This window comes from Anabrus simplex, chromosome 12 (genome assembly GCF_040414725.1).
Source record: "Anabrus simplex isolate iqAnaSimp1 chromosome 12, ASM4041472v1, whole genome shotgun sequence".
NCBI classification, from domain to species: Eukaryota; Metazoa; Arthropoda; class Insecta; order Orthoptera; family Tettigoniidae; genus Anabrus; species Anabrus simplex.
In genome coordinates, this window is record NC_090276.1 from 11,916,303 (window position 1) to 11,940,582 (window position 24,280).

At 39.4% G+C, this 24,280-nt stretch overlaps 1 long non-coding RNA gene across 1 annotated transcript; it reads right to left on the reverse strand.

Moving 5' to 3' along the window:
* Positions 1–2,459: 2,459 nt before the first annotated feature.
* LOC136884353 (uncharacterized) lies at positions 2,460–24,231 on the reverse strand. The gene is made up of 2 exons (XR_010861354.2): positions 24,190–24,231; positions 2,460–4,330 (listed from the first exon to the last, which is right to left on the reverse strand). It is a non-coding gene; the product is annotated as an uncharacterized lncRNA (long non-coding RNA).
* Positions 24,232–24,280: the final 49 nt, after the last annotated feature.

Here is a 24,280-nt window from a genome sequence, read left to right on the forward strand (position 1 = left end):
ATCAACTGATGGAGTAATTGTGACAGGTGTATTTCAGTGTTCCAACTTTTCCTTCACGTCCCGTGCAGCTTTACGCTGGCCATAGCTAGACACAGCACGTCCGGTACAGGCACTTTCCCGCTGATGCGGTGCATGCCATGTTGCCTCATGAGTGATCTCTTCTGCGCAGTTACAGTTCCGTGTGCTGGCACGGTGTACCGAAACACTCCCATCTCAAGCTCCTAATTTTTTGACTGTTCTGCTCTGCCCAACCCTAGTGTCAACACTCACTGAGGCGCCATCTTGATAGATCTTCAGTGTTGGTGTGGGATAAAGAGTATACTTTTACCACTTGTATTTGTTTTTTTCCTTATATTTCTTCCCTTTTCCTTTACTTAATCGGCTTTCTTCTTACCCCATATGAAGATCTCTCAAGATGGCCCCTCAATGAGTGTTGATGCCTCCAGATGAAGTTGAGAAGCAGAAACGAGCTTCTTGGAGGCTGAGAAGAAATGTGTCTAGAAGAACGGGAATTGATGAGGAGAAAGCCTATCTATTTGAAGATGTGGAGATTAGACTCACAAGATTGATCAATCAATCAATCAATCAATCAATCAATCAATCAATCAATCAATCAATCAATCAATACTGATCTGCATTTAGGGCAGTCGCCCAGGTGGCAGATACCCTATCTGTTGTCTTCCTAGCCTTTTCCTAAATGACTGCAAAGAAATTGGAAATTTATTGAACATCTCCCTTGGTAAGTTATTCCAATCCCTAACTCCCCTTCCTATAAACAAATATTTTCCCCAATTTGTGATCTTTCCTGCTTTTAAAGACACCACTCAAACTTATTCGTCTACTAATGTCACTCCACGCCATCTCTCCACTTTGTAACATTTCTGTAATGCTACTCTTTTGTCGGAAATCACCCAGAACAAATCAAGCTGCTTTTCTTTGTATATTTTTCAGTTCTTGAATCAAGTGAGGGTCCCATACACTGGAACCATACTCTAGTTGGGGCCTTACCAGAGACTGATATGCCCTCTCCTTTACAGCCTTACTACAGTAAAAGTATTGTCGCTGGTTTAGCTGAAAAAATGTTTTTGTGAAAAATGTTATGCATAGTAGTCGTCAGATGTTCGAATTTTTGTTTAAAATATTTTGTTTGTTGTTTAAAATGTATTGAGGTTTAACACTGACATGATGTTGGAAGGAGTCTCATTATTGAGGTAGTAAAGGATTTCATTTTTGTCGCACATTTTGTTGTTTTTTAGCAAAACTTTCTTGACCCATGGAGTGTCAATATTTTTCTTTTGAAACTTCAAATTCAATCAGTTTTACACATTTATATTTTTCCTCCAAGTGTGTTTATTGTCTTATTATTATCTTATTATGAACAAATTATTCTTCGATTGGACTGAGCATTATACCAAGTGATAACTTTTTTAAAAATTACTACCTTCTTACATATCTTTAACGTGACTGATTTTACCCTGTCAATATTATTTTTTTGGATCGAGATACACAATTCTTTCTACATTACTACTTTTTTAAACAATTTTTTACATCATCTGTCTTTTTTGAACCATTTTATCTGTCATTGTATTTTAAGTTTGTGGCTGAAGAAGGCCTAATGATGGCCAAAACATGTACTATTTTTCCATGTCAATGTCTTAATGTTTAATAAATATGATTTCTATTGACTAACGTGGACTTTTTAAAAATGTTTCCTTTTTTCAAGGGTATTTTCCCTTGGACTGTATGTCCACCCTCTGTGCGGGGGGGCAGTAGAATAACACCCAAGGCATCTCCTGTCTGCCATAAGAGGTGACTAAAAGGACCCCAAGGGGCTCCCAACTTGGATGCGTGGGTTAGCGACAACGGGGCCCTTAGCTGAGTCCTGACATTGCATCCATTTACTTGTATCCACTCCTCACTTTAATCTATCGTATCCGGCCTGCATTGGTCAAATCTTGTTCTTTACCGACCTCGACATTATTAAGCCTAGGGAGTCTTTCATTATCACGCCTTTCATGGCCCTTCTGCTGGAGCACTGAACTAATGTGCAACCATTGCCACTACAGTGTAAAAATATCGCTTGCTCAAGCATCGATAGAGCGTACATGGGTGGTGCGCGAGGAGGTTCATTGCATCTCTACCGATGGCCCTAATCGGAGGCTGACATCATAGCCATCAGCAGAAAGGACAGTTAAGCAATGGTCTTAGATCCCACCATTTGTTTTGAAAGAGACTTGAATCACGCCCAAGATGTGGACCAAGAAAAACAAGCTATATATGTACTGTGATTACCTTACCCGTCAGCAAAGTACAAAATACCTGGCAATTGGTGGATTATCACAGGCCTGCTATTCAGAGTAAGAGGCACCCTCCGTAGTCAGACATCGACCTTACTACAAAATTTGAAAGTTCTATTCTGTGAAATAGGAGAAATAGTACTGTATACAGATTTTGAGGGACTCTCTAAAAATAATTAATTTCCATTTATATCTAAGAACATAATAACATTCCTCCCCCTGGAAAACTGAAAACAATAACAGCATTAACAATTATAAATTCCCAGTTTTGATGTTTTAAAATTCTATTGAAATTGTAACCTGATTGTATTCTGGATCTGAATAGTCTGGAGGACGGATGATTTATCATTGTTTTAATAAATCTCTCTCTTTTGGCTGATATCTTCATTTTTTGAAGTGTCAAACTCCTTCAGTTTCTCTCTCTCTTATTAGTGTTAACAGAGGATTGTTGCCCAGTTGTACGAGGACGGTTTGAAAAGTTCTCGGAATTACCACTAGATGTCAGTGCTAGAGCAACGAGGTTCCCGCGCAATAATCACACATCCTTTGTGAGTGAACACGTAGTGCGTCAGTGCTCTAGCTGCAGGAGTGTGGTAGTGACGACTCTTTGTTGTTGTTCCCGCGTAGTGATTTGTGACAATGGAAAAAACTGAGATTCGAGCAGTGATTAAATAGTTTGTAAAGAAAGGTTTGAAAGCAAAGCAAATTCATGCCGACTTTCAGAACACACTGGGGGACTCTGCTCCTTCATTTCCAACTATTGCCAAGTGGAACAGCGAGTTTAAATTTGGTCGGGAGAGCTTGGATGATGATCCGCGTAGTGGACGGCCAAAAAGTGTTACGACCCCAGAATTTATCGCAAAAGTGCATAAAATGGTTATGGAGGATCGTCGACTGAAAGTGCAGGAGATTGCTGAAGCTGTAGGGATGTCTTCTGAATGGGTATATTATATTTTAACCGAAGAATTGGGTATGAAAAAATTATCCGCAAGATGGGCTCTTGACATTGGACAATAAACGCACCAGATTGGAAATGTCTGAACAAAGTCTGGCCCGTTTTCAGTGCAACCAACAAGATTTCTTGCGCTGGTTTGTGACTACAGATGAAACTTGGGTCCACTACTATACCCCAGAGACAAAACAGCAGTCAAAGCAGTGGAAACATGCTGATTCACCATCACCAAAGAAAGCAAAGGCAGTGCGTTCGGCCGGAAAGGTCATGGCCTCAGTTTTCTGGGATGCAAAAGGCATTCTGCTGATAGATTATCTTCCTACTAGCCAAACAATTACGGGGCAATACAATGCAAACCTCCTAGACCAACTACAGGAAAAGATACGCGAAACGAGGCCTGGTTTAGCAAGGAAAAATGTTATCTTTCATCAGGACAATGCTCTGCTGCACACAAGTGTTATTGCCATGGCAAAACTTCATAAACTGGGGTACGAATTGTTGCCACATCCACGTTATTCACCTGGTTTGGCACCATCAGACTTTCACCTATTCCCCAAACTGAAAATTTTCCCCGGTGGATGGAGATTTTCTACAAGGGAAGAACTGACAGCCGAATTGGAGAGGTATTTTGCAGGCCTGGAGGAATCTCATTTTCGAGATGGGATCAAGGCATTGGAACATCGCTGGACCAAATGCATTAGTCTACAGGGAGATTATCTTGAAAAATAAAAGCAGTTCCACCGAGGTAAGATACTTAATTCTAGTACATTCCGAGAACTTTTCAAAGCACCTATGTACTTCCTCTTAAAACAATAATCACCACCACCACTGACTGTCTGTCCATGGTAAGGACAGGATGTGATGGAAAAGAGCTTGTCATATTGCTGACACCATCATCATCATTGGCTCTCCGCTCCATCAGGCTGGGTGTGGGAATGAACATGCCTCTTCCATAAACTACTATGTTGCCACTAATTCTCTTCCACTATCTTCTCCCATTTTGGTCTCATCCAGGTCAGGACCTTTTCTATCTGCTTCATCCAGCCTTCTAGGTTAGCCTCGTGGTAATTCTCCATTAATCCTAAAAAGTGAGGAAAAGAAAGACAAATTACCTATCATGCTTATATAATATTTTCTCTATGTTTGTAATTGATTTTAATTGTTTAATATACTAACAAGTACATAAGCCTCTCTTTTGACAGTCAAAATTACTATCTATAAAGTAATTGGAAATTCTGAATGGACTGTTGATATGAATTATAGTTATACTTTCCAGGTATTTTGAATGGAATCAAACCAGGTATTGTAGTATTTAATTACAAACTATACTGAGTGCAATTGTAGCTCGGAGTTGTACTTTGACGTCTATGGATGTGCCCACACTTGAGAAAGCTACGTACAACTGTCCAAAACGAACTACCATCAACAGCTTCATATGCCCTCACTATATATGAGCACACAAGTGTTATTGCCATGGCAAAACTTCATAAACTGGGGTACGAATTGTTGCCACATCCACGTTATTCACCTGATTTGGCACCATCAGACTTTCACCTACTCCCCAAACTGAAAATTTTCCCCGGTGGATGGAGATTTTCTACAAGGGAAGAACTGACAGCCGAATTGGAGAGGTATTTTGCAGGCCTGGAGGAATCTCATTTTTGAGATGGGATCAAGGCATTGGAACATCGCTGGACCAAATGCATTAGTCTACAGGTGGCAGATTCCCTATCTGTTGTTTTCCTAGCCTTTTCTTAAATGATCGCAAAGAAATTGGAAAATTATTGAACATTTCCTTTGGTAAGTTATTCCAATCCCTAACTCTCCTTCCTATAAACGAATATTTGCCCCAATTTGTCCTCCTGAATTCCAACTTTATCTTCATATTGTGATCTTTCCTACTTTTAAAGACACCACTCGAACTTATTTGTCTACTGATGTCCTCCCACGCCATCTCTCCATTGACAGCTCGATACATACCACTTACATGTTATAAACCTCATTTTAGGTCCGTATTGAAAATTTTTTTACAGTTCAATAATAATAAAGGTGTTTTAGTTTGTTCCACCTATTCAATACTTATATTTTAACTTATAGTGGTTACATAAATAGATTCTTAGTTACATGGGACATGTTTCGCCCTCAATTAAGGGCATCCTCAGCCTAAACACAATCATCAAAAATACAACTAAATTAAAAGTGGAAGTTAAAAGTTTAGTCAGTTATTAAAATTCGAAACATAAAAATGTGAAAAGTGATAAAATATATAAAGATGCTAATGGAAAACTGTCTTATGATTAAACTATAATCTTGTCGGAGATGAAAACTTCTTCTATTAAAATTCTAATTAAAAACAGTTCATAAAAAAAAAATATTAGTGGAAAACCAAAGTGGTATTAATATAAAGCCAACGACATGAGGGCATGAACACAAGCATAAACTTGATTGTCATGTATATAATCTTTCCAAGGCCGCTGATGAAATTCGTCATAAGACAGTTTTCCATTAGCATCTTTATATATTGTATCACTTTTCACATTTTTATGTTCCGAATTTTAATAACTGACTAAACTTTTAACTTCCACTTTTAATTTAGTTGTATTTTTGATGATTGGGTTTAGGCTGAGGATGCCCTTAATTGAGGGCGACCGGGCGAGTTGGCCGTGCGCGTAGAGGCGCGCGGCTGTGAGCTTGCATCCGGGAGATAGTAGGTTCGAATCCCACTATCGGCAGCCCTGAAGATGGTTTCTTCCGTTGGTTTTTTTTTCCCCTTTTCCCCCCCCCCCCCCCCCCCCCCCTTCACACCAGGCAAATGCTGGGGCTGTACCTTAATTAAGGCCACGGCCGCTTCCTTCCAACTCCTAGGCCTTTCCTATCCCATCGTCGCCATAAGACCTATCTGTGTCGGTGCGACGTAAAGCCCCTAGCAAAAAAAAAAAATTGAGGGCGAAACATGTCCCATGTAACTAAGAATCTATTTATGTAACCACTATAAGTGAAAATATAAGTATTGAATAGGTGGAACAAACTAAAACACCTTTATTATTATTATTGAACTGTAACATACCACTTAGTCAAGCAGCTCGTCTCCTTTCTACCAAGTCTTCCCAGCCCAAACTTTGCAACATTTTTGTAACGCTACTCTTTTTTCGGAAATCACCCAGAACAAATCGAGCTGCTTTTCTTTGAATTTTTTCCAGTTCTTGAATCAAGTAATCCTGGTGAGGGTCCCATACACTGGAACCATACTCTAGTTGGGGTCTTACCAGAGACTTATACGCCCTCTCCTTTACACCCTTACTACAACCCCTAAATACCCTCATAAGATCTGTACACTTTATTAACAATCATATTTACGTGATCACCCCAATGAAGATCTTTCCTTATATTAACGCCTAGGTACTTACAATGATCCCCAAAAGGAACTTTCACCCCATCAATGCAGTAATTATAACTAAGAGGACTTTTCCTATTTGTGAAACTCAACCTGATTCGATATCATGCCGATAGGTATAGCAGTGTACCTCGGCCACAGACAGACTGTTCGCTTTCATGCTTATCGATGGAGATAATGTGGTTTCATACCCCAGAGTGGAAATTATTTATTTATTTTACTGAAAGATTACATTATTCACTAAACAGTGTGATGGCCAACATTGCATTATTCTTATAACAACTCATGCCGCTGTGTACTTACGTCATCATGGTGATGAGACAATAACTCTGCTGACAGAAACCAATTTTTATTTTATAAAGTACAAAAGTCGTGGTTGTGAGAGGTTCATTGTATTTTTCTGGTAGCAATTTCAGCTGTTGAAACATTCTCGAATTCTCAGTATGACTGTGAATGACAGACAGAATAGGCGTTTCTTACGTATATAGATATTGCAAGTCACCTGTATACTGTATGCTAAATAATATTTACAATCATCTTTTTCTTGTCCTTTTCTCACTTACCAGGGGACAGGACTTTGTACGGATTTAGCCCATTTATACAGCCGGATGCCCTTCACGATGCCAATACTATGTGCAGCGATGTATTTTTGTGGTCGTTTAAAGTGTAATGTGTGGTATGTAAATGATGATGTGTATTCAATCAATCATCTGCATTTACAGCTGTCGCCAGGTGGCAGATTCAGTATAAGTTGTTTATCTAGCCTTTTCTTAAAGTTTTCTTTTTTAAATTTCCTTTTACATTTTTGCTTTACGCCGCACTGACACAGATACGTCTTACGGTGATGATGGCAGAGGATTTTCTATGGATTTAGCCCATTTATACAGGCTGTGAATCCTGAATACTGGATATTGGCTGCACTTAAGCGACTGCAGCTACCGAGCTCGGTCTTAAACGTTTTCAAGGAACTTGGAAATTTATCAAACATTTTCCTTGATAAATTATTCCAATCCGTTATTCCTTGTCCTATAATCAATATTTGTGACGATTAGTCCTCTTGAATTCCAACTTTATCTTCATTTTCTTCTTTCCTCCTTTTAAAAAGTCCACTCAAGCTCATTCATCTACTAATGTCATTCCACCGCATCTCTCCGCTGTCCGATTCCACGGCTAAATGGCTAGCATGCTGGCCTTTGGTCCGAAGGTCTCCAGGTTTGATTTCCGGCCAGATCTGGGATTTTAGCCTTCATTGGTTAATTCTGATGGCTCAGAGGCTTGATGTCTGTGCTGTCTTCATCATTAGAATTCATCTTACGTAGAGCCCCATCCTCACAGACACACAGGTCGCCTATACGGCATCAACTGGAAAGACCTGCACCAGGCCTCTTTGGAGGCCACATGCCATTATTTTATTATTATTATTATTATTATTATTATTGAGAGTTACTTGACAGATAAAGTAGAGTATGTCAAAATTAATCAATCTCTAAGCACACCAATGAAGATAATAAAGGGTGTCCCACAAGGCACAGTATTAGGTTCATTGTTGTAATATATACAGATAATACAGTCATTTATGTTGAAAGTGATAGCTGGAATTTCATCAGACAGAGAGCAACTCAAGCACGGCTTAAACTTAAAGCATGGTTAGATAATAATGAATTGTTTTTAAACATTAATGAGACAAAATTTATGAATTTTTCAATAACAGATACAAGGAATGATTTTAATGAATTAATTGTACCCAACATTAACTATAAATTTAGTTGTAACTGCTACAAAATTTATAAAGTAAGTAATGTTAAGTGTTTGGGATTATTAATTGATTGAACATGAAATGCAAAAATCACATTATCTATTTAAGAAATACATTCAGAAGAACTATTTATATATTTCACAATTGAAAATACATATCCAGTATGGAATTGTTAAGAGAGGTTTATTACGCTTTAGTTTGGTCTATTCTTAGCTACGGAATACTGGCATGGAAAGGAGCCTACAAAAATGTAATCAATAAAATAAGTTGTTCCAAACTTTTTTAACGAATGATGTACCAGAGCGATCGTTGAACTGACAAGAATCCTACACAATATCTGGGAAGAAGAGAAGCTGCCAGATAGACGGACATCAGCGTTAATACACCCTTTTCACAAGAAAGGAGATAAGGCAGACGTCAACAATTACAGGGGAATATTGCTACTACCAGAGACATATAAGATCTTTTTAAAGGCACTGCTAGATAGAGCAGAAAAACAATTGGAAGTTTAGAGAAAAACACAACAACCATTTTTTTCTCTCTCTAAACTCCATATCTTTTTACCCTCTTTTTTTAATTACAGATTGTTCACTTAATATCGTTCAATAGTGAATCTACATTTAAAGCTACAGCCAACAACAAGCAAGAATGTTCCCATTCAGCTATCAGTATAAGAGAAAATAACCACTCCAGCTAGTAAAGACCTACACGGCAACATTCAGTTGTGAACTTTTTATTACTTTTTCAACAAAAGTATGAAAACCGTGAACCCACTTCGTAAACAACGAGATTAATGGATCCAATAACTTTATCCCCTACATAGTACCATACTATAGTATAATATTACAAATTTCCAATAAGAAAGTTTCAATGTCATCTTAATTAAGCTACTAAAGGTCCATTTTAACCTTTTCTTCAAATTTAAACTGCATTGCTTTCAATCGAATTTCACTCGTACATTGATACTGCAACCCAAGATTCAACTTTAGCCATAGACCTTCTTATTGTTACGTTGTTACCAACTTCATTAATTTCTTCGCAAACATTTTAAACAAGCTTTAATTGTAAATTGTCAATTAAGAATTCATAACAATTTCACATTTTGTAATACTCATCCTTAATGTTATATTTTGACCAAAACAATCAGGATCCTGATTTTTGTCTCTTAGGTACGAGTGTAAAAATGCTGATGATACCCTTATAATGGGCGAAACATGTCTCATGAAATTTTAGTATAATATAATGTAAATCCTAACTTTAGGAACTCAATTGTATTGAATAGGTTGATCCTAATAAACTTTAGTAATATTTTTTAAACTTACGTGGTATGTTCCGAGCTATCAGTGGAGAGACGGCATGGAATGACATCAGTAGATGAATAAGTTTGAGTGGTGTTTTTAAAAGTAGGAAAGATCACAGTATGAAGATAAAGTTGGAATTCAACAAGACAAATTGGGGCAAATAATCGTTTATAGGAAGGGGAGTTAGGGATTGGAATAACTTACCAAGGGAGATGTTCAATAAATTTCCAATTTCTTTGCAATCATTTAAGAAAAAGCTAGGAAAACAACAGGTAAGGAATCTGCCACCTGGGCGACTGCCCTAAATGCAGATCAGTAGTGATTGTTAACCATAGTCTTAAGTGGCTGAAAAGATATGTTAAAGAAAAGCCTTGATGCAGCTGAGGTGATGTTGCATAGTGTTGCTTTAAGGGGCAGAGAAAGAAAAAACAATGAACAAACTCCAAGGTGCTTCAGCCCTTATGGGCCATGGCCTGCCAAGTGATACCTGCTTAGCCCGAAGGCCTGCAGATTACGAGGTGATGTATGGTGAGCGTGACGTGTCCCCTTGGCCGTTATTCTTGACTTCCTAGAGTGAGGCAAGTATCTCACCTTTGGATAGCTCCTCAATAGTATCACTTAGGCTGAGTGGGCCTCGAACCAGCCCTGAGATCCAGGTAAAAATTCCTGACCTGACTGGGAATCGAACCCAGGACCTCTGGGTAGGAGGCAGGCACTCCAGTACTGGCCAACAATTGTTCCTAATCCTACGTTGGCGTAATAGGTCATCATTCCAAAACACTGATCTCATCTTGTTAAATGTTGTTTTAGCTGTTTCAATGTGGTAGGAAATTTTGATGATGATGTTTTTGTTTAAAAGAGCCTAACAGGTAGGTCATCAGCCTCTAATGATATGAGGTGCAATGAAATGACACTAGAATTAAAATTTCAAAATGTATCCACCGACTAGAATCTATAACGAATGATGAACAAATGACAATGAATCCAAGACGGTTAGTGAATCCAATTCACAATTCCTTATTTTCAGAGATGATGCTTGTTGTCCAAAGGGGTCCAAAATCCAGGTCACCGATCCCTCATTATAGTAATCACTGGTAAAGCAGAACCATGGTGTTCCTCCTATAGTGATACTAATCACAGGTTATGTAGACCCATGGTATGTCACACACAATAGCACCACTCATAGGTAACAAAAACCCATGGTGTTTCGCACATAGTGGGACTAATCACGGGGGCTGTATTCCCATGGTGTTTCTCACATAGTGGTACTCACCACAGGCAACATAGACCCATAGACCCATGGTGTTTCTCATAAATGGTACTACTCATAGGTAATGCAGACCCATTCTGAACACAGTGGAACCGATCGGTGGAATGCATACGATGACACTTATCACAGGCAACGCGCAGACCCATAGTGTTCCTTTGCATAATGGTACTGCACCCATGTAACATAGCCCCATGGTTTTCCTCGTAAGGTGGTACTAGTCGCAAGTAACATCGACCCATGGTGTTCTGCACATAATGGTACTAATCACAAGCAATCTCATGGTTCTAATGTCATAATCCATTTGTCGCCTCTTATGACAGGCAGGGGATACCATGGGTGTATTCTTCATCTGTGTCTCTGTTCAGGATACAAGTTGTCTCAAATTATACGTCCCACGTACTTATTCTTTCTTTCATTAAGTAAGTTGTCCATTTATATATAGTAATACCTCTTGATGTGACTGACGGCTAAAAACCATGAACTTTGTTTTTTCTGTATTGATGTGAAGTCCTCATTTAATACAGGCGAGACTTATCTTGTTTTGCAAGGTTTGAAGATTATCAGCATTGTCGCATACAAGTACTCTGTCAGCTGCATATCTGAATGCGTTATTCATTAAACTTCAATCACTACTTTTCTTAAATGATTGCAAAGAATTTGGAAATTTATTGAACATCTCCTTTGGCAAGTTATTCCAATCACTAACTCCTCTTCCTATAAACAAATATTTGCCCCAACCTGTCCTCTTGAATTCCAGCTTTATCTTCATATTGTGATCTTTCCTACTTTTAAAGACACTACTCAAACTTATTTGTCAACTGATCTCATTCCACGCCATCTCTTCACTGACAGCTCGGAACATACCACTTAGTTGAGCAGCTCATTTCCTTTCTCCCAAGTCTTTGTAGCCTAAACTTTGCAACATTTTTGTAACACTACTCTTCTGTCGGAAATCACCCAGAACAATATGAGCTGCTTTTCTTTGGATTTCTCCAGTTCTTGAATCAAGTAATCCTGGTGAGGGTCCCATACTCTATTTGGGGTCTTACCGGAGACTTATATGCCCTCTCCTTTACATCCTTACTACAACTCCTAAATACCCTCATAACCATGTGCAGAGATGTGTACCCTTTATTTACAATCATATTTATGTGATTACCCCAATGAAGATCTTTCCTTATATTAAAAACCTAGGTACTTACAATGATTCCTAAAAAGGAACTTTCACCCCTTCAATGCAGTAATTATAACTGAGAGGACTTTTCCTATTTTTGAAACTCAGAACCTGACTTTCAACCCTGTTTATCATCATACCATTGCTTACTGTCCATCTCACAACATGTCCGACTCCTCGGCTGAATGGTCAGCGTACAGGCCTTAGTTTCAGAGGGTTCTGTGTTCGATTCCTGGCCGGGTCGAGGATTTTAACCTTCATTGGTTAATTCTAATGGTTCAGGGGCTGGGTGTTTGTGCTGTCCCCAACATCCCTGCAACTCGCACACCACACATAACACTATCCTCCAACTACAATAACACATAGTTACCGGTCTGCCTTCAAGGGCTGCACTCGGCTAGAAATAGCCACATGAAATTAAAATCTCACAACATCAATTTTTACACTATTCTGAATTTTTGAAAGCTTCTTTGAATATCCTGTCTGAATATACCTTGCTGAATTTTAGCATCAATGTAATAATTTTTCCAATTCAAATGTTTGCTGTCTGTTGCCAATATATAACGGGCAGTAAAATGAAAACCGAACACCCACCATAACACATTCTGCGCGAAAAGTGGGAACAAGCAGAGGCTAGACCCTATGGCCAACCGATTTCAAGAGCTTCAATGTACCTGTTGGGGGACACTCAAGAATAACTTGTGTTTAGGTCAATACGCTTTCGTAAAAAAAAAAAAAATTGAGGATAAACATCGTGATGCCAGATCCGCTTTGGACGAAGTGGAAGTGATAGAACACTAAAAGGTGAACAAATTTTACTTAAACACGTCAGGTTCGCAATCTATTAATTTATAAAAAATTGATGTAATCATGATTCCAATGCAAGTATGCGCCAAAATATACAGTACTGGAAATTATGTTAGTCTCATTGTCATTCCCTTACTTATCGAGATGATAGTGTAAATGTTCAAAATGTGCTCCATTGCACTGTAGGCAGTGTTCATAACAATCATGCAGATTTTCCAACATATTCTGGAACATAGGTTGCTGCAGAGTCCCGAAGAACAAGACGATCTTCTGACTAATGCAGGCACAGTTTTGGGTGGATCTGGACAATTGAAAATTTACTCCTTTAACATTCCCCACATGTAAGCATCAGGTGGTGTGAGATGTGATGGGTAGGGGAACTCAGCCCCACAGGCAATTACTTGTCCTGGAAAGGTTTCTTGCAGCATAGCCATAGTCTGTCGAGCTGTGTGGCAGGTCGCCCCATCTTGTTGGAACCACTGTCTAATTCATCTGCATGTTCCTGGCACGACAAAACCTTCTTAGATCCTGAATAAATGGCCTGATCACCATGTTCCTATAGCATTTCTGGTTAACAGTAAGAGGTGCACCATCATCATTCTCTATGAAATACGGACCTAGCACACCGTTTCCTCACACTGCACACCAAATCATCACACGCACACTATGTAGTGGTTTATGGACTATAGTGTCTGGCCTCTCGAAACCAAGTTGTTTGGCGATTGATAAAACCGTCCAAGTGAATGTGACTTTCGTCGGAGAACCACACATTGTACAAGAAATCTGGATCCTCGTACACCATGGCCAAAAATCATGCACAATATTCCACCCAACATGCTTATCGTATTCCGTCAATTGTTGCCCAACCTGTATTCGGTACGGAAATCCATCTACGTCTTTAAACAATCGTCGAAGTGACATAGGGCTGATGTTTAATTTCAGGGCTATTCGCTGAAGACGGCAACACCTGATTGAGGACACGTCCATGATTTTCATTTGTGGACACAGTTACTGGCCTACCAGACCTTCCCTTGCGTTGACACAATACACTACTCGTGTGACAAAATTTTTTTACAATAGATAATATAACTGTGTTGCTAGGTGCTGGCTTATTGAAGTGTTCACAATATTGTTCCACCACTAACTTTAAACTTGGCCCACCTTGATAACCGTTTCCGTACGAGCGAAAATAATACTCCAATATACACACTTTTGCCTCCATCGCGAGACCCACTGTCACTTCCAACCACAGAGCACAACGATGTAACAACACGCAGATGCTCGGGCGTGTATATGCGCACTGTGCGAAAATGAGTACTGTATATTTTGGCGCATACCGTACTTGGAGAGTTACATCACAGTAAACCAGAGTAGTGGTATAGTGGACACCCTACTTGTCTGCCAACCTCAAAAATGCGAGTTCGAGTCTCGTCGCAGCTATAATTTTCTTTTTTGCAAAATAAATTAATATTTGAGACAATATGAAGAAAAAATTGGGAACAAAAATATTACACAAACTGCAGTACACTTTATTTTCTACCTGATATTATTACAGGCCTAAATGTTCTCACAGTTACTGCTCTCTCTCTCTATATGTATATATTAATTTGATGTAGAAAATAGAGTTTATTCAGTGATCACTCGGCCACTGCTCCGCTTGATTGTGCTGTAACTCTCCAAGTATATACGCGTTGCATTGGAATCGGGGGATTCATCAATACTTCAGAAATGATTACGTTGTGGACCCAACACGTTAAGTAAAATTTGTTCATGATATAGATGTTGATTCCCATAGGGAATCTGAAATATTTGTCCCGAATGAGTAAATTTATAATACCAATATAAGTGGTCCGTTATTGGACATTATAAATTTTCCAGATAACTCACTCCTGGTTGCCAGCGTTTTGCCCTTGTGTGCTAGGTTTTCTTTGCTATATGCAATCAGCAATTTTGTCCTTTTGCACCATAGAAAATGATAACATTCACAAATTTTGTCACATATTTCACAAATACAGTTCTCATCTGAAGTGGTTTGGTCACATGAAGAGGATGCCAGTAAACAGAACTGCAAGGAAGGAATTTGACAGAAAGGTAGAAGGAAGACGACCCGTGGGAAGGCCACGAAGGAAATGGATAGATTTAGTTAAGAGCGATGTACTGCTGAGAGGTCATGATTGGGACAAGTTGGTGGAGGAAGAATGGTACAAGGACAGGATGAGATGGAGGAGGCTCATATACCACACCCGGGAAACTGGAGATGGTTTAGGATGATGATGATGATGATGATGAGTTCTCATCTGGGTAGTAGAATTTAGTGATCTTACAGACTTTGCGGTGAAACCCATGAACAGCAGTCCATGTCGCCAGACGTCTCAGTTCACAGTGGCAATGTTTCTACTAGCTGGATGTAATTTCTTCTGTGCAGCAAAAGTCGGACCACATATCTGCTTTTTTTTCTCCTGGCACATCTTGAGAAAGCTCATACTAGCTTTTGTAGCTAGAAGTGGGAGCTGGGTTCTTAGGTCCTCTATCGAGAAACATTCCTTGGTTAATTTATACACCAGTCTTGACGGCGTAAGATAGACTTAACAGGTGTTTGAGAAAAGTTGCTTTTGTCTTTTCTGGATTGCTATACAGGGTGTATCTGAATTATACAGACTAAAAAGTCCGGAATGTAAAGAACAGTGGCGCGGTCAGATTTGCGGAGAAAATGCTTTCCTTTCTAAAAATGAGGCTACTTTTGGGCGCGTGATTCAAATTGACAAATGCGCCGTATTTGCTGTCCAAGAATGCATTCCGCTGCCCACTGTTGTGCTTCAGCGAAGGATGGGGAAGTGGAGTGACAATGCTCCGCGCAAATGCATAAAGTTTCTCATTCGTTTAGCGCAGTCCCTTCCCAGCAACTGTAAGCTGTTGGCTACTAGGTGTGCTGTACAAAGTGGTGAAAATGGCTCTGTTTTGGTGCAACAACGAAGAAATGGTTGATGTGCTCGTAGCCTATAGCGCAGCAAATGGCAGCGAGAGAGAAGGTACAGTAATTTATGGTGTCCAAAACCATAATCGTCGCCAACCTCCAACTTCGTATTCATTAGCAGGCGAATGAATGAAGGAGGGCAGAAGAAAACCCTCATGTGACAGTAGTTTAGTGCCAATATTTTGGCTGGCATTGTTGGTGACTATTTTTGTGGACTGCATGTCCTTCCTCCTTGCCTGAATGGTGAGGAATGTTATTGTTTCTTGGTAGAATCACTGCATGGATTATTGGAAGATATTCCCCTGGGTATTTGGCAGCAAATGTGGCTGTGTAATAATGGCACTCCACTGCATTTCACTTGCCGTTTCGCACAGGACTTAGGCTCCAGGGGCTCTGAACTTGGGAGCGTGAGTTGGTGACCATGGGGCACTCAGCTGAGTCCTGGCATTTCTTCCACTTACTTGTGCCAGGCTTGTCACTTTCATCTATCCTATCCGACCTCCCTTGGTCAACTCGTGTTCTTTTCCGAACCTGACAGTATTACAGCACTCGAGGCCTAGGGAGTCTTTAAATTTCACGTTCTTCGTGGCCCTTGACTTTCTTTGGCCGATACCTTCCATTTTTTTCTCTCTGGTTAGTGTTATATAGAGGGTGGTTACCTAGTTAAACTTCCTCTTAAAACAATAATAACCACCACCATTCGCACAGAACTTGAATGATCATTATCCAGGGAGATGGGTAAGCCGTGGTGGGCCAGTTAAATGGCCTCTGCACTCGGCCCATTTAACTCCCATGGACTTTTCTTGTTACATGAAGATTAAAGTAGAAGGAGGGAATATTGAACATTTACTATAATCAAACCATTGGGCGCACTGTTTCTTTCATTCAGTATTTAATTCCTTTTACAATGAAATGAAAATCCACAGTCCAATTCCAGTCATTCGACCGGGTCAGGAATGGAATGAATGAAGCCCCCATCTAGCGGCGAGGATAGAAATTGTGACGGCTGCTGAAGCCTATCGCACTCCTCTGGGGCAATGATTGATGAATGACAGATTAAATAAAATAATATTGGAGAGGGAAAATAGGAGTACCCGGAGAAAAACCTGCCCCGCCTCGACCACCACAAATCTCACATGGAATGACCAGGATTTGAACCATGGAATCCAGTGGTGAGAGGCCGGTGCGCTGCCACGTGAGCCACGGAGAATCTCCTTTTATAATGCTGTGAGTAAATTAATGGACGAATGTGTAGCGGCAGCGATGCATCTTTGCGCATGTTAAATAATAATGAACTTTACGGAGACCAGAAATAATCGGGTGCATTGCATGTCTTAATTACTGTGTGTGCAGTTACAGCTGTTTAATAAACAAACTGTGGATATTGCCTGTAAGAGACAAGGACAATTCTGCGCGAGTTGAACGAAGAAACTTGTGCATTCGCGTGGTACATTATCACTTCCCCTCCCTTCCTAAAGCACAGCATGTAAGGCGAGTTTGTCAGTTTGAATCGCGCGCCCAGAAGTTTCACAGAAAAACTGTCTCCGCCAATTCGATTGCACCATCTTTTTTATATATAAGACGAAGATCATCCCAGATTTTTTTTCTCGGTATACTGTAATTTAGATATGCCCTGTATTTTTCACTATAAAATATGGCCATATGATCTATAATCCATAGATCAATATTGGGAGTATTTTCAACCGGAATACAGTAGTTTCAGCCTATATGTAACAGATACTTTGCTCAGGTTGGCTGTATCATGTATCTCTATCATGGCAGTTCTGAGTTTCTCCTTCACGTGCTTTGAAAAAGTCGTGCCGTGTGGTTATAGGGTGACTCCAAGATGGCAGAAATCACTTCTACATGATAGGGAGAGCAGCTGGGAAATGAAACAAGTTAAAATATCTGAATTAATATACATAGATGACATTGTACTATTTGTCAAGTCACAAACAAACTGGCAAAAAAATTAGCAAATACTGAACTCAGAATTTGCAGCATAAAATAATGACTGATAAGGAATTCAGTATAATAAACTTCCTGGGAAATTTCAGGTAGGCTACATAGTAGAATGGACAGAATGAAAAGTAAGAAACAGACCATCATATTCAAGTAAACTTTATTTTTCTACTAACAGAGAATTCCTAGGGAAGAAGGAGGCAAGCCAGGAAATAGAATATAATTTGACCCATATATAAACACTTTTGTTCATAAGTGAATCACAGCCACTGATCGGAAAACAAATCACAGCCACTGATCGGAAAACAAAAAACAATGGCTACGAACAGCATGAGATGCTTTTTTTTTTTTTTTTTTTTTTTTTTTTTTTTTTTTTTTTTTTTTTTTTTTTTTACACTTGGCTTTACGTCGCACTGACACAGATAGATCTTATGGCAACAATGGGATAGGAAAGGCCTAGGAGTAGGAAGGAAGTGGCTGTGGCCTTAATTAAGGTGTGAAAATGGAAAACCACGAAAACCATCTTCAGGACTGCCGACAGTAGGGTTCGAACCCACTATCTCCCGGATGAATGTTCACAGCTGCGTGCCCCTAACTGCATGGCCAACATGCCTGGTATGAGATGATTTAGGGCAAAACAAAGAGGTTATAAAAGTTAGGAATCAAAATAGTACGATGACATAAAATTTAAAACCTCTGCAAAGTCATGTTGAACAAACTCAAGAAAATTATGTTTAAATAGCTACGATATATGCAGAACTTTGACAATGGATAGAAGAAGAGGAATAGATTAAAATGTAAATAAGAAAGCAATCAAGATAGGTAAAAACGATATGGTTCTCAGCCGAGGTCATGACAGAGTAGAAGGAAATGAGAGAGCTGATGAACTTGCCAAAGCAGCTGCTACTTCTTCTGCTATATGAAAAGTGCCCTACGTCTCATGTAAAAGAGGAACTGAGAGAGTATACAAAAGATATGTGGAACAACCAATGGTTCACCAGCACAAACGGCTGGCTAACAAGCGACTTGTTCTTTCCTAATATTCAAGACAGGCTACAAAGTAGGTTACTGCAACATGAACATATTATAACTCTGTTTCTGACAGGACATGGAAAGTTTGGATTGTACTTCGAGAGGTTTAGAATCAATATTCAGAAGCCCAACAGCTGTACCTGTGAAATGCCACAAACTGTTCATCCTTTATTTGTCCAATTTTTAACAGGAGTAGATATAAATTATTAATGCATTTAAACATGTGTAATACAGAATACCAAGCACCTCTCACTATGGTATTTCAGAGAAGATGCTGTTATAAAGTGTTTGTTAAATTTCTCCACCTCATTTATAAGTCACCTCCATTTTAAATTCAATCTGCATGTATTAACTTAGTCTCACTATCTATAGCCCTAATTTATACTACTTGTAAAATAGGGTTTGTAACGGGATATTCAATAATAATAATAATAATAATAATAATAATAATAATAATAATAATAATAATAATAATAATAATAATAATGTACTATTCCCGCATAGATTGTACAATAAGTTACGGTAATACTGTACTGTAAAATGCTTTTTGTTGAGTTTAAGAAAGATTTATGAGTGTCACAGGATGCTGATGTGGTATGACTGCAGTAGTGTAGCCAGGATTGGTCGGTATGGGGGGGGGGGTCATAGTTACAAAATTATGATAGGACATAATTAAAGGTGCTTGACTGTCATCATAAGGACACTGATACAAGTGAATTATTTTGATATTCAGATTGCAGTACAGGACAAAATCTTACTTTAAAATACAGAACAAGAATAATATGATCAAAGTGAACAATTTTACAATGAATAGTATTTACAGTTTACAATCTAAAATCAAACTTTCAAGGCTTCTTTGAAAATAGATTCAATGCATCTGTTGACTGTTTATTTTATCTGACGGTGGTTGCGGCACTATGATAAAAAAGAAATTGTAGTGGCATGCACATCTACAGCAGACAATGATGATGACGTGATGACGAGGGAGCGATCACACCGCAACACCGGACGACACATTTGTTTCATACCATAATCAACTAAGATCTCTCTCTTTTTTACAAGTTGCTTTACGTCCCACCGACACAGATATGTCTTATGGCGACGATGGGACAGGAATGGGCTAGGAGTCGGAAGGAATTAGCTGCAAGGTACAACCCCAGAAATTTGCCATTTGTGAAAATGAGAAACCATGGAAAACCATTTTCAGGGCTGCCAACAGTGGGGTTCAAACCCACTAATTCGCCACACTTGAGGGACTATTGAGCTCGGTACGATTAATTTAACATCAATCTATTCTATCTTAATTTTTCACCAATTTCTTTTAATTTTATACAAGCTTTCAACAAATTATTTATATATCTTCAAGACAGTGATTTATATTTATTGAAGTATACCAACAGATCATAAGAATTTTCAAGTGTTGTGTTACATCCTCAAGACAGTGACTTATTTTAGTGGATATTGAACACTGGATCAGAACTATTTTACGGGTATCAGGTAGGGACCCCTCTTCGGAGGCAGCTCTGCCCAGGGAGTGGTGCCTCTGTCTATGTGAGTCCCAGAGCACACTGGCCCGTGGGTGTAACATCTGGTAAGAGTCCCAGCTCAGGGTTACGAATGAAAACCTCAACGTTATCTTCACCGGAGGAGATGGATTTCGGAATGGTGGAGATTGCGGATGAGGCAGGCCTTGCCCAAGGTTACGGATGAAGTCCACAATGGCACCTTTGGCAGAGAAGACAACCTTCAGAATGGCAAAGATGGCGGATGTGGCAACGCATCCTCTCTGGGGTTAATTAGAAGAGGATATCAACGCTGCTGCCTTGTAGAAGTGGCAGGGGACTGCCAAAGGCTAAGGAAGAAAACCCTAATAGAAACTCCTCTCCAGTGTTAGGCTTAGCAAGTCAGCCGAAGAGTAATTTGGATTGCTTTCAAAACTGAAACGAGCCTCGGACAGAAGCGCTCGTAACCCACACCCGGGAAAATGGAGTGGAAACTTGAGGATGATGATCAGAACTATTTTCAAGTGTTATTCTACCGTATTTGTCTTTATTATAGGCTATGTATGGTGAATTAGTTTTTTAAGTGTTTTAAGACCTTATGGCTGATGATGGCCTAATATCAATAGGTCGAAACTAGTACTATGATTAAAATAAATTTAAGTACTAATTTTATATTGTATATTGTCATTAATATGGAACATAAAAATGATAAACTTTGACATGCAGATGCTGCGCACCATCTGACAAACATCATGGCATACTTGGAGCATAAGCCCGACACTACTCCAGCTGAACTATTAATGATAAAGCACTTGCGCGACTGCTTCATTCAAAGGCCACATGTGTTTGAAACAGGAAAAAGTGCACCAATTCTTTGTTAAGAAATGACGTGACTTTATGTGATTAAGATTTGTATACTTTTTAATGTCATAAATGGTAAATCTGCTTATTTAAGGATTTTATTTTGCTTATTACACATGTAGGGCCTAATCTGGATTTTCTGGTTTGCCTTTGGTCCCAATTAGTCCAGATAAACGAGGTTTTACTGTATTTTAAAGTATATTTTATAGCTGGGCTGAGTGGCTCAGATGGTTACGATGCTGGCTTTCTGAGCTCGATCCTGGTTCAGTCCGGAGATAGGCCTATTTGAAGGTGCTCAAATAGCCCGTGTTCGAAGATTTACTGGCACGGAAAAGAACTCCTGCGAGATGAAATTTCGGCACCTCGGCGTCTCCGAAAACTGTAAAAGTAGTTAGTGGAACATAAAACAATAACATTATTATTATTATATTTACAATTATTAAGTTTAAGAGTAAATTCCAGAGGACAAAACCATAATCAAAGCCGGAAGAGCTCTGGCTCAGACGTAGACAGCAGAGCGCGGTCTGCTGAGCTCAAGTTACTAAGTTCGAAACTCGCTCGGTCTGGTGGTGATTAAAGGTGCTCAAATACGCCAGCTTCGTGTAGGTAGATTTACTGGCACATACAAGAACTCCCGCGGCACAAACTTTCAGCGCCTTGGCGGCGACACCGAAAACCGTACGAGATAGTGGGTCGAACAATTAATCACCGTTGGGAAAGTCTTCCCTTTAATGAAAACTGGCATCAAAGCAATTTACAAGGAATTAAGTTACCTCTTGTGACATGTACTTTTAATAACTTGGATAATCTCCTAGATTTCGAGAAGACTTCATAGTATATTAAGTGATTAAGATTTGTATACTTTTTAATGTCATAAATGGTAAATCTGCTTATTTATTTCGGAGACGCCGAGGTGCCGAAATTTCATCTCGCAGGAGTTCTTTTCTCTTTGCTCTAAGGTAGCTGCATTATTTATCTTAAGGTTAAGAATATATCTTCTTACGCGACGTCCTACTGCCATACTTATTCAACCCCTTTCCCATACAAAGCAATAACAGTAATTCAGGCATAAAATATGGCTACATCGCCAAATTTAGGAGTTAAGATCAGAAATTATACTGCGTCTAACCAAGAAGTTTGTGGTTAAGATTCCCGATTGCGCACTGCAATGCCGAGTTGTAAAAATCCCGTAAAAATTAAGACCCATGCCAGTAATGTCAGGCGGCACGTAGGCCTACTATTTCATTGTTATGGAATGGCTTTATCACTCAAGATGTTTTTGATACCGGTATATGTCTCTCGTCAGTTGACCTTGGGTCTCAGGCTAGCAGTACTAACCCCATCACCAGTTCCTTGTGGATGTGAAAAGAATTGAGAACAAATCTAGAATCCACTTAATATATCCGAAAGATTAAATTAATCTAGCTATACTCGTCTTCCTAATTAATAAAAAACTGATGTTAAAAAGCTCCAGAGAAATTCAGGTTTAAGACTATAATTTCGAAAAGCCCTGTTTTATTTCAACAGAACATCAGTTTTATAATTTGGTAGGGCCTATGTTATTACTTATTACGCTAAGGGTCTTGTGTAGCTAGTCCATACAAACAATTTCGAAGAGGTATCAGAACGGCCGTAAGCCCGATGTATTTGTGAAAAGATAAAAGAAAAAAAAATCCAGAAGCGGCAAGGTTGATACTATCAAGAGCACGGATGTCCTTGACTCACTGCTACTGAACAATAAAACAGCTTGTATTCTATCCATCCGTCAAAATACTGCACTACACAGTAATTCCTCGTAAAATGAAGTGAAGATGAAATTGGAAGAGGACAGAGGACCAAGTAGCATTTATCCAGATAGCGGGATTTTTCAAGGTTATGAAGCGATATCACCCACCAATCTCTCACCCTCTCCACCGGTCATCCCTATACACCCAACACCCATCGTGCTCCCATCTATCCCGATGTGTGGTTACGTAACGCCGCGCACATGAGGTTCAAGTGGATCGATCAGTGTCAACGACAGCTTCCTTCCCCGCCGCTGACTCCTAACCACCATTTTGTTTACATTCTCAAAGTCGCTACTGTCGCTGGAAAACCTGTAGGCGGAACGCCGCAGACACTGAAACTCACGGCCATGACCTTGCTTATGCCGTGCGCCGGGAAATAGAACACGTGACATAAGCACGATGGTGTTGTCAAACATTCGTTCACGGCCAATGCTCTCCTCCTACTACACGTCCCGCCTTTAAAACAGGAGTAACACTGCACGTCACATTTTGTTTTGAATGTGCACAACACGATTGACAAATACAACACCTGTTTTCCTCTCGCGCCACTCCCCCTTATGACTATGTCTGTTCAGAAGCGTGATTTGAGGGATGACTGTATAAACTCTACAAAGTTCATTCATCAGCATTATTTTGACATCACGTATTCAACGCTAACGGCCACTATACAAGTGTTATAATAACAGTGAAGATCTGCAGAGTAGTTTCTCTCTCACATATAGATGATTAATGCTCTTGCAAAGTAAGTTTCATGATTATTATTTATTTAGATGAACACAAAATGTAGCTCAGGAACAACGCATATGCAATCATTTCAACCTTCAATCAAGCAGTATCACTCATTATATCCCATGGCAGGATGCACTGTGGTATTTCTTATACCATGGTAGTCTTAAATTTCAATAATTATAAGTTCTGATGGAAGAACACTTCATATATCATAAGCAAACTTCACATTTACACAAAGATCATCAAAAATAGACCAGAATCATGACTATTCACAGCACCGAAATCTTCTGATAATCCCTCGATTCTCGTTCACTAGATACTTCCAGTATCCTGATCGGATGCGGGATGCTTTGTGTTATGTATTCATTACATTTCCGATATTTCTACTTACCCTTGCACTAGAGCAATTACTGTTCGGGCGTCTTCGGTCATGAATATGACGTCACGAGCAGTAGTCGTGAAATGACTTAGCCAATAGGAAT